Here is an 8,230-nt window from a genome sequence, read left to right on the forward strand (position 1 = left end):
ACAACCACGTGTCGTAGTCTTTTAGGTCACATGGTGACAATTGTGCAGACTCCATCAGCTCGTGAAGAGATGCAGGTAAAGGGTCTGAAAGCTCTTAAATGAACTTACTGTTCCTAAATGTCAAGAATGAACTTCCATGCTTGAACACTAACATAATTCATTATTTTATCCACCAGTGTGTTTCTGAGCTGGTGCTGATGCGATGTCATCTCCTGGCTTTACTTTAGAGAAAGTGAATGAAGCAGTACAAAATGAAGGCCAGAGAGCAGCCAGGCATTTTAAGCAGAGGAAAAGCAACTAGTGTTGACAGGAAATTCAAACCATTTTCATTAAATCTCGGTGTACAAATGGCAATTCTCTTTTCTTCTCACTGCTTTTCTTTTCTTGAAGCTCCTTGCTCTGTTTTTCTCTCCTGAGTTCATTCAGGTTTGTGCCACACTTCCTCTCCTGTGAGTGTGTGCTGGGGAGCCTGCATAGATGGAAATAGATTTTTTTGGGTGCTACACGCTCCCTCACACTCTGTTATACACTCGTGCTCAAGAGTGTGTGTGTGTTTGTTTGTGTGTGCATGTGCATGGCAATATATTTATGGAGCCAGAGAGAAAGATACAGAAAAGCGAGGACACCCCACTTGCCTATTTCTGATGGTTATGTAACTATCAGATGTCAGAATATGCTGAGGCATTGTGGGGGAAGAGATATAAGATCAGCATCAAAGGCTTTTTGTTGTGGAAGAGAGGGAGACAGAGAGTGAAAAGCAGAGAAGAGGAGAAGGAGATGCATTTTTTCTCTGCTTCACAGGAGTGTGTTGTGATGATAAGACAACAATCCTGAAACTGGCTTCACCATACAGCAGCCCTCATCACAAGATAGCAGCATCTTCATCCTTTCTTTACCGAGGGAAACAAGGACTTTTATGTATGTTATATTTTCTTTTTTACTTTAAATTATTGTTTCTCTTATTCTTATTTTGCTAGTGCAACAATTATAAATCTCATGTGAACAAAACACATTTGGATATGAAAATCTGAGACGCTCTATTTTAGACCTATACATGCAAACACATTCATGTATACTATAAAGCTGTTGCTTTGAGTGTTGCAGTAAACCATTTCATTGAGAGACACACTTGCACACATGATTCTCTGAGGTGGTAAAATATTTTTTAAAAAGTGTAAGCCTTCTCTCTTATTTTCTTCTCTTCCTCTCCTTTGTTTGTGTGTCTGTGGTATTTTTCCTGCTGGTTATCAATCTGTCTCCATTGTTCCTTTCAGAGAGGAGTGTGATACACATCTTAATTCAACAGCTTGCTCTGTTGTATATTATCTCTTTAAACTGTGAAATAAGATGTAGCTGTACTAATAAATCTTTAGCATCCTGGGAAGACACGAGCAGAAGCAAAATGTGTGCATTTGTACTTTTGGCATACATTTTTTGGAATAAGTGGATGGTGCCCTTGCTCCTCCATTTTGTGAACTGATATGAATATGGACAGAGATATTAAAGTGTGGAATTAGACAAAAAAAAATGAGATTTGTTGTTAGTGCCAGCTCCTTGTGAGTCCATTGATTTTAAGTTGTTGATTTTTGTTTTTAAAGTTTTAAATGGTCTGGCACCTCTTTACCTCAGTGATATGATGGCACAAGCCACCAAGACCTCTTAGGTCATAGAGTCTGTTTTTACTTGAGTTTCCAAGGTTTAGAGGGAGATTGTGCTTTTGCTGTCCCATAAACTTTGGAGCAGTCTACCCAATAATGTTAAATCTACTACAGACCTGCCCATTTTAAAATTTTTGCTTAATAAGACTTTTAACACCTGTTGTTTGATTTTATCTCATCAGTGTTTAATTTGTATAATGATGCAGTTTTATTGATTTTTGTTGTAATTATTTAAAGTGCTTTGATCAACAAGACATTTTTTAAGTTCTATATAAATACATTTTGATTTGATTTGACTGAATCCATGTGCTGACAGTCCAGCCAGGTAAGGGAGTTTTGCAATGATACTGATGGTGGTTGCTGTTAAATTAGCAGTGTCCATTGTGATCCTACAGTTCATCAGGACAGACCACAGCCTAACTTAAGATGCCATTCTCTGTTGTTCAGACCTGTTTTATATGGCCCTCAATCCACCCTGACCTCCTCCTTATGATTCTGGCACAGTACTGGACATGTTTTGCTTCCAACACTAGACAAAAATTGGAATTACCCCATCATGGTTGTATGCCTCTGCCAACCAGTCAAATTGAGAGGAATGGATTGACGTGAGGTCACTGTGAACACCAAAATCTATTCAGTTATCCTTGAGTCTAAGTGGACACTTGTGCCAAATTTGAAGACATTCCCGTATCATGTTCACAAGGTTTGTACAGACGGATGGACAGATAACCCAAAAACACGATGTCTCCGGCCACAGTTATCACTTTAGTGGATGTTTGTGACAAATTTGAAAAAATTCCCTCAAGGTGTTCATGAGACACCTCGTTCCTGAGCACAGGCTGGACATGAGGTGACAGTGAACTGTGATCTTTGACCATCAAAATCTAATCAGTTCATCCTTGAGTGTAAATGGACTTTTGTGCCAAATTTGTACAAATTCCCTCAAGGCATTATATCATACAATATCATTGTTCACAAGAACGGGCTGGATAGCAGGAGGGAAGTATGGTATGGATGTACAGACAGATGAGCGAACACACAACTGGGAAACATAACGTCTCCAGCCACAGCTAATGCGGAGGCAGAGGCATAAAAGTGCTAAAAGCAACATCTGTGTTTCTTTATAAAAGTTGTCAAGAAACACTGTAGTCATATGTAAAGAGAGTACGTAAGAGACAGGATGGTAGAGCTGATTGGTGAGCCTCAGGAAGCTGCAGTCTAACTGTTGTACAGATGGATCTATCCTGCATCATCAAATGGTCAAAATTCCAGCTTGACTAGCACTTTGTCAAAGGCAATACCTTAAAAATATACATACACTAAACACTGGAAATTAAAGCTATGAAATAGCTAAGGTTTCAGTGAGATTCATGTTCAAAATCCATTTTCAGTCAAACTAATGAAAAATCCCAGATCAAATAATTCACTTTGACCAATAGAAACTGTCCCACTTGAGAAAAATAGAAGGAAAGTGCATAGAAAGAAAAAATAGATGGGTAGAAAGGATACAGAGGAAGATCCCTAAGATATACAGTCGAGCACAGATGGAACAGAGAAAAGCAGACAGCAGGGAGGGAATGAGGGATCAAAAGGAAAAGAAGAGGACAGCCTGTTATGAGAGGAGGAAGGAGGGGGTAGGGCTAGTGTGGGAGAAAAAGAGCAAGTTAGGTAACAAGTAGGAGGAGTGGAGGATGGAGGAGAGGGACAGAACAGCTTGTTTTGTAGTGACAAGTACACGGAGGTCAGGCCTTAGCAGGTGTTTTGCCATCATGCTGTTATCGATAGTACATAATGAGACATACACACAGCCTGCTGAAGGCTAGACACACATATTCACATGGACACACACACATGCTTTCTCTCTTGTTCTCTCTCTTTCTCTTTCACATACACAACTATTTTATTTAAACGTGTTTTGCCAACACTGTTCTAAAACTCTTACTGATAAAACTGATGGAATTGCATACTATATATAGAAAGACACAGACATGAAGAGAGAGAGAGACTATTTATATGTGTGTGTGTGTGTGTGTGTGTGTGTGTGTGCACATATATGCACCCTCGTGCACATGGTGTCTGATTCTGTCTCTCTTGCTCCTTCATTAGGCTTGTGAGATGATGAGAGGCAAGCGGGCAGACGGACTCTCGCCTTTGATTAAACAATGGGGTGGGGCACATCCTACTAATTACACTGTGACTTTGACTTTGTGTGTGGGGGTGGTGGGGGAGGTGAATGAAGGCGTGTGTCTGTTCAGCAACAGGGCAGAGTGTGTCCTAATAATTACAATGTGCAGGGCATAATTTTCATCTGATTGACCACCAAGCCATACTAGACCTGCCGGCCTGATTTAAATTGCCTGCATTACATCATTTATTTATTTAAACGCACTGTTTCTTTATGACAGTCAAGTCAGTTTGGAATTCTTTCATACAAAACAATGTGACTATGTTGTTGTAAACAGCTGATATCTGTGGGCTGCCTATGCTTTGTAGGCTTCACTAAAATACTAGATTGTATGGTATAGATAAGCAAGTCTCTGCCTTGCTCAAATGTCTTTAGGTAAGACTCTGAATCCCAATGACTCAAGGGGAGGAAACCTCAAAGAAAATTTGCATTATGAGATTATAAATTACACATCATATGCATGCATAATTTGTCATGGATGAAAGCAGCAAAGCTATTAAGGTGTTGAATAGTCAGGTAAAATTTTGCTTTGGACCTTGTTTAGCCTCTCTCTTCATTAATTCCCTGTCATCTCATTCCACTGTCAAATCTCTTAAATTGCTCTAAAAAAAATTCTAAAAAGTGCTAAGCCAAATCCTAACACATACAGTAAGACTCCTTTCAGTTTTATATGTAATAAATTGTATTAATTGTACACTGGAATCTACTGAAGTCTCTGTTGCTCTCTCCCTGAGCACACACTGAAACTGGCTCCAGCAACACAAACGCTGATTGATGCTGCTCTGACATGTTAAACACTGTGTGTGTCAAGCATCATCACCCATTCCCACAAACCAAAATCAATGTATCTATTTCTCATGGTCTGTCATTAGTCTGGGCCTACTGCTCACAAATGTCAGTTCCCAACAATAGCAAAGGCTGTGGGCCACCTGCAGACAAGCCTGCCCTGTAAACCAGACCAGTCCCTGTCTTTCAGAAAGGACATTGATCGTAATTAGTGATAGGCATGGGCATTTAATTTGTTGTATTATTTTGACAACGTTATTGCCATGTGGCATTTATTTGCATGCTGTTTATGTCTCCCTAAGTAAACTTTAAATCCCAGACATAAATCATGTGTTAGTGCTTGTGAGGGCTGGTGTCACAGCAGCTCTCTGTAGATGTCAGGTTTGCAATCATTTCATTCGTCGTCACATAATGTCAGGTTGCTGAGGCTTTATTGACATCTTTTCCAGTTAACACAGCTGCATGAGAAAAATGCTGTAAAAAAACAAGCTTGTTGTACAGTATTACCCTATTTTCCAAAAGCGCAGTAAGCACGTCTGATGGCTTTATTACTGCTGGCCTTAAATAGGCAATAGGTGATTTTAATATAAAAAAAAGAAAATTCTATTTTAAGCTGTCAAATGGATCTCTATTGGTAGATTTTTATTCTTTCATATTTAGTGTCATCTAGATAAGGGGTTTTCAAAGTTTGGGGAGATGTAGCCTATTGTATGTTCTACGCATCCAGAAATAAGGGTTTCAATAATAATTGTAACAGCAAACATTTTTGGAACACGGTTCCTCTCTCAAGAACTATTACACAACGGTTTCTTCTTACTGCAGGTGCTACAGTATAGATGGAGCTATGCAGCACTGAATTACCTTTTCTTTCAACTTAAATCTTAATTAATCTTGGTGTTTCTTTGTTAGTAGTCACTATATTTTATGGAATCATCTAGTAAGATTCTGCCAAAAGACTGCAAAAACAAATAAAAAAAAAGCTTATCTGTGCACACTGTACTATCACATTACTAATGTTTGTACAAGAATAATTACAGTAAATCCTGTTTTTATAATGAACACTAATAACTTGATTTTCAGACTTTCAAATAAAATCAATTGACAGAACTTTACATTAACAGTATTATTAAAGTCCCCATGGCATGCTCATTTTGCTCGTTTCCAGCCATTTAATATTTAATCTTGGGTACCTCTGTTATGGCCTAGGGCCACAAGCACAAATTTGGACATCAAAAGCAGTTACAGATAGCAGGCAAAACTAGAGCTTTAGTTAAAGACTAACGTAAGGGAAGTGAACAGAGCGGACTGGGTAGAGGTGGCTGAATCACTGCTTGTCTACCACCTTGCTAGAATGGAGTCTGGTGAGGGAGATCATCAGGAACAAGATGGAGGAGAAGCAGGGAGCAGATGCAGGATAGGGCGAGGTTGCCAGGCCAGAGGCCCCGGAGAGTGGTAGGGTGGCTGTCTTCCAACGAGTGATGATGAGTGGAGGGCTGGCGGGCAGGGTGGATACAGACGGCTGGTAGGGTGACAAAGAATTGAAGGCTTGATGTAGCTAGAGAATGCCAGGGTGGGAGTGGCACGATCAGGAGGACTGTCGTCGAGGAAAGCGGAGCAAGAACCAGGACCAGAACTAACCTTACTAGGAGAACCAGCAGACATGAAATGAGGGTGACAGGAGGTACCGAGCTGCGTCAAATGTGGAGCTGAGAACCACCTGCCTTGTAAACATAGTCTTGGGACAGCGAGGTGTCAGGGAGTCCGAGGTCAGGCAAAGCCAAATAGATGCAGGGAGGAGCAGGATAGCTGTTGGTAGGCTGACTGTGTAGAAGAGTGGAGGGAAGCTCAGCCAAGGACTGGCTGCAAAGAGGAGAGGAGCATGGAGAGACTGAGCAGCATACCTTCAGCCAGGTAGAGTCGAGGAGTAGAGAGAGATTAGGCGGTGTAGCGCCAGGCTGGTTGAGAACTGCACTCTGTAGCTGAGATGAGAGTAGACCCCGAGGAGCACTAGAACGAAGCTGAGATGGGCCTCGCTGGTAGTGGCGAACTGGGTGGCTGGGGATCGTGTTGTTAGTCAGACTGTGTCAAGGTGTGTTGCGAGACAGAGCAGCATAGTGCCGAGCAGGAGGAATGTAACCTGGATAGAGGAATAGCATGTAGTCGGTCAAGCTTCATCGAGGTACACCATGGGGTTGAGCAGAGTCGAATAGGGGAGCAGGTGGAGCATACAAAGTACAAATGCTTCAGCCAGGTAGAAATGAGGGTGTTAGGAGACAAAGGGAAGGTTACCTGGTGGAATGGCAGCAAGGTATCAAGGAGAGCAGGTAACACAGGAACGCAACAAAAAACACCAGAGAAACAGGGACAACAAGGCTGACAGGGGTTATCAGGAGCAAAAACTCTTCTGTAGATTGTTGGCTAAAGAGCTACTGCATAGACAGCAAAACTGACTGGCAAGGAGGAGCCAGCTGAGCCCAGACTAAATGCCCAGGAGTAAATTGGCAAATAGGCTACAGATGTGCTCACTCCCTGCCAGCCACGCCTAGTAACTCAGCCCCAGACCCCAAGGAGAAGAAGAGAGGTAGAAGCTGGCTCATGTCCTAACAACATTCAGGTTAGCTTGGCACCTCTCAACTCCAAATATTCTGTAAGTTTTTCAGAATAATAAAATGAGAGAACAGTTTGTGAACATGCACAACTCCTGCTGCCAGTGTTGTGTCGCAAGTGGACAGCACAACGAACTGTGACGCCATTGATTATATGAATTTCTCCTCCATTAATAGCTAAACAACAGTATATGTACCGATGAAAAGAGATGTGTAACACTCTAAACAAAGCAGGTAATTGAGAAACCCCATATTTTAACTGGCATAATGCAGACATAATTTCTCCAGCCTTACAACTATTCTCTCTAACGTTACAGAAACAAGGTATTAACAGACATGCAATGTGTGTTTTTTTAAATTTCCCGTTAAGCCCCACTGAGTAGTGGAAACATCAGTCCCTTTCAAGTAGCTCCAAGGTCAGTAAATCCAACCAGTGGTCGCTGCATCTTCCCCCACACGACTACATACAGTCCCAAAGTATAGAAATTAACTCCAACAGGTAGTGTAGCACCAATAACAATAACGTCATGGGTTGTTACTCCGCTTGTTAACCAGCAACACACCACATGTAGCAGACACACTGGTCTTAAGCAGTCAAAACAAACAGGTACTGTGCACCGGGGGAATCCACTGTTGATGAGCTGATCATTGACCTGGAAATTATGCCCATTCAAGAAAATCCTTAAACTATCATATAATACTTTATTATGCTAGAAAAAAAGTCTTGCAAGTGAGAGTTAGATAGATGTGTATAAACCAAGTTTAGGAAAAGCATGCCATGTGCTCTTTAACATTTTAATGTATGTTTAAGGTTTGCCAGACAATATAATGCTGTTCAACATGCAAATTACAAAGTGTGTCCAAAGAGCTCATTCAGATTACATTATAATCTCTTAGGTTTGATCATGTCTACTTCATTAGCAAAACTACAGTTACTGAAGCTATTCAGGTCAGTTAAGGAGAAGATTTTGCTTGTGTCTGCAAATGTTGAATTC

The 8,230-nt window shown here is 41.0% G+C and overlaps 1 long non-coding RNA gene across 1 annotated transcript; it reads right to left on the reverse strand.

Moving 5' to 3' along the window:
* Nucleotides 1–5,043: 5,043 nt before the first annotated feature.
* LOC109968636 (uncharacterized) lies at nucleotides 5,044–7,092 on the reverse strand. The gene is made up of 2 exons (XR_002276142.1): nucleotides 6,919–7,092; nucleotides 5,044–6,766 (listed from the first exon to the last, which is right to left on the reverse strand). It is a non-coding gene; the product is annotated as an uncharacterized LOC109968636 (long non-coding RNA).
* Nucleotides 7,093–8,230: the final 1,138 nt, after the last annotated feature.

The sequence above is a fragment of the Monopterus albus genome, unplaced genomic scaffold (assembly GCF_001952655.1).
Source record: "Monopterus albus unplaced genomic scaffold, M_albus_1.0 scaffold156.1, whole genome shotgun sequence".
In the NCBI taxonomy this organism is placed as follows: domain Eukaryota; kingdom Metazoa; phylum Chordata; class Actinopteri; order Synbranchiformes; family Synbranchidae; genus Monopterus; species Monopterus albus.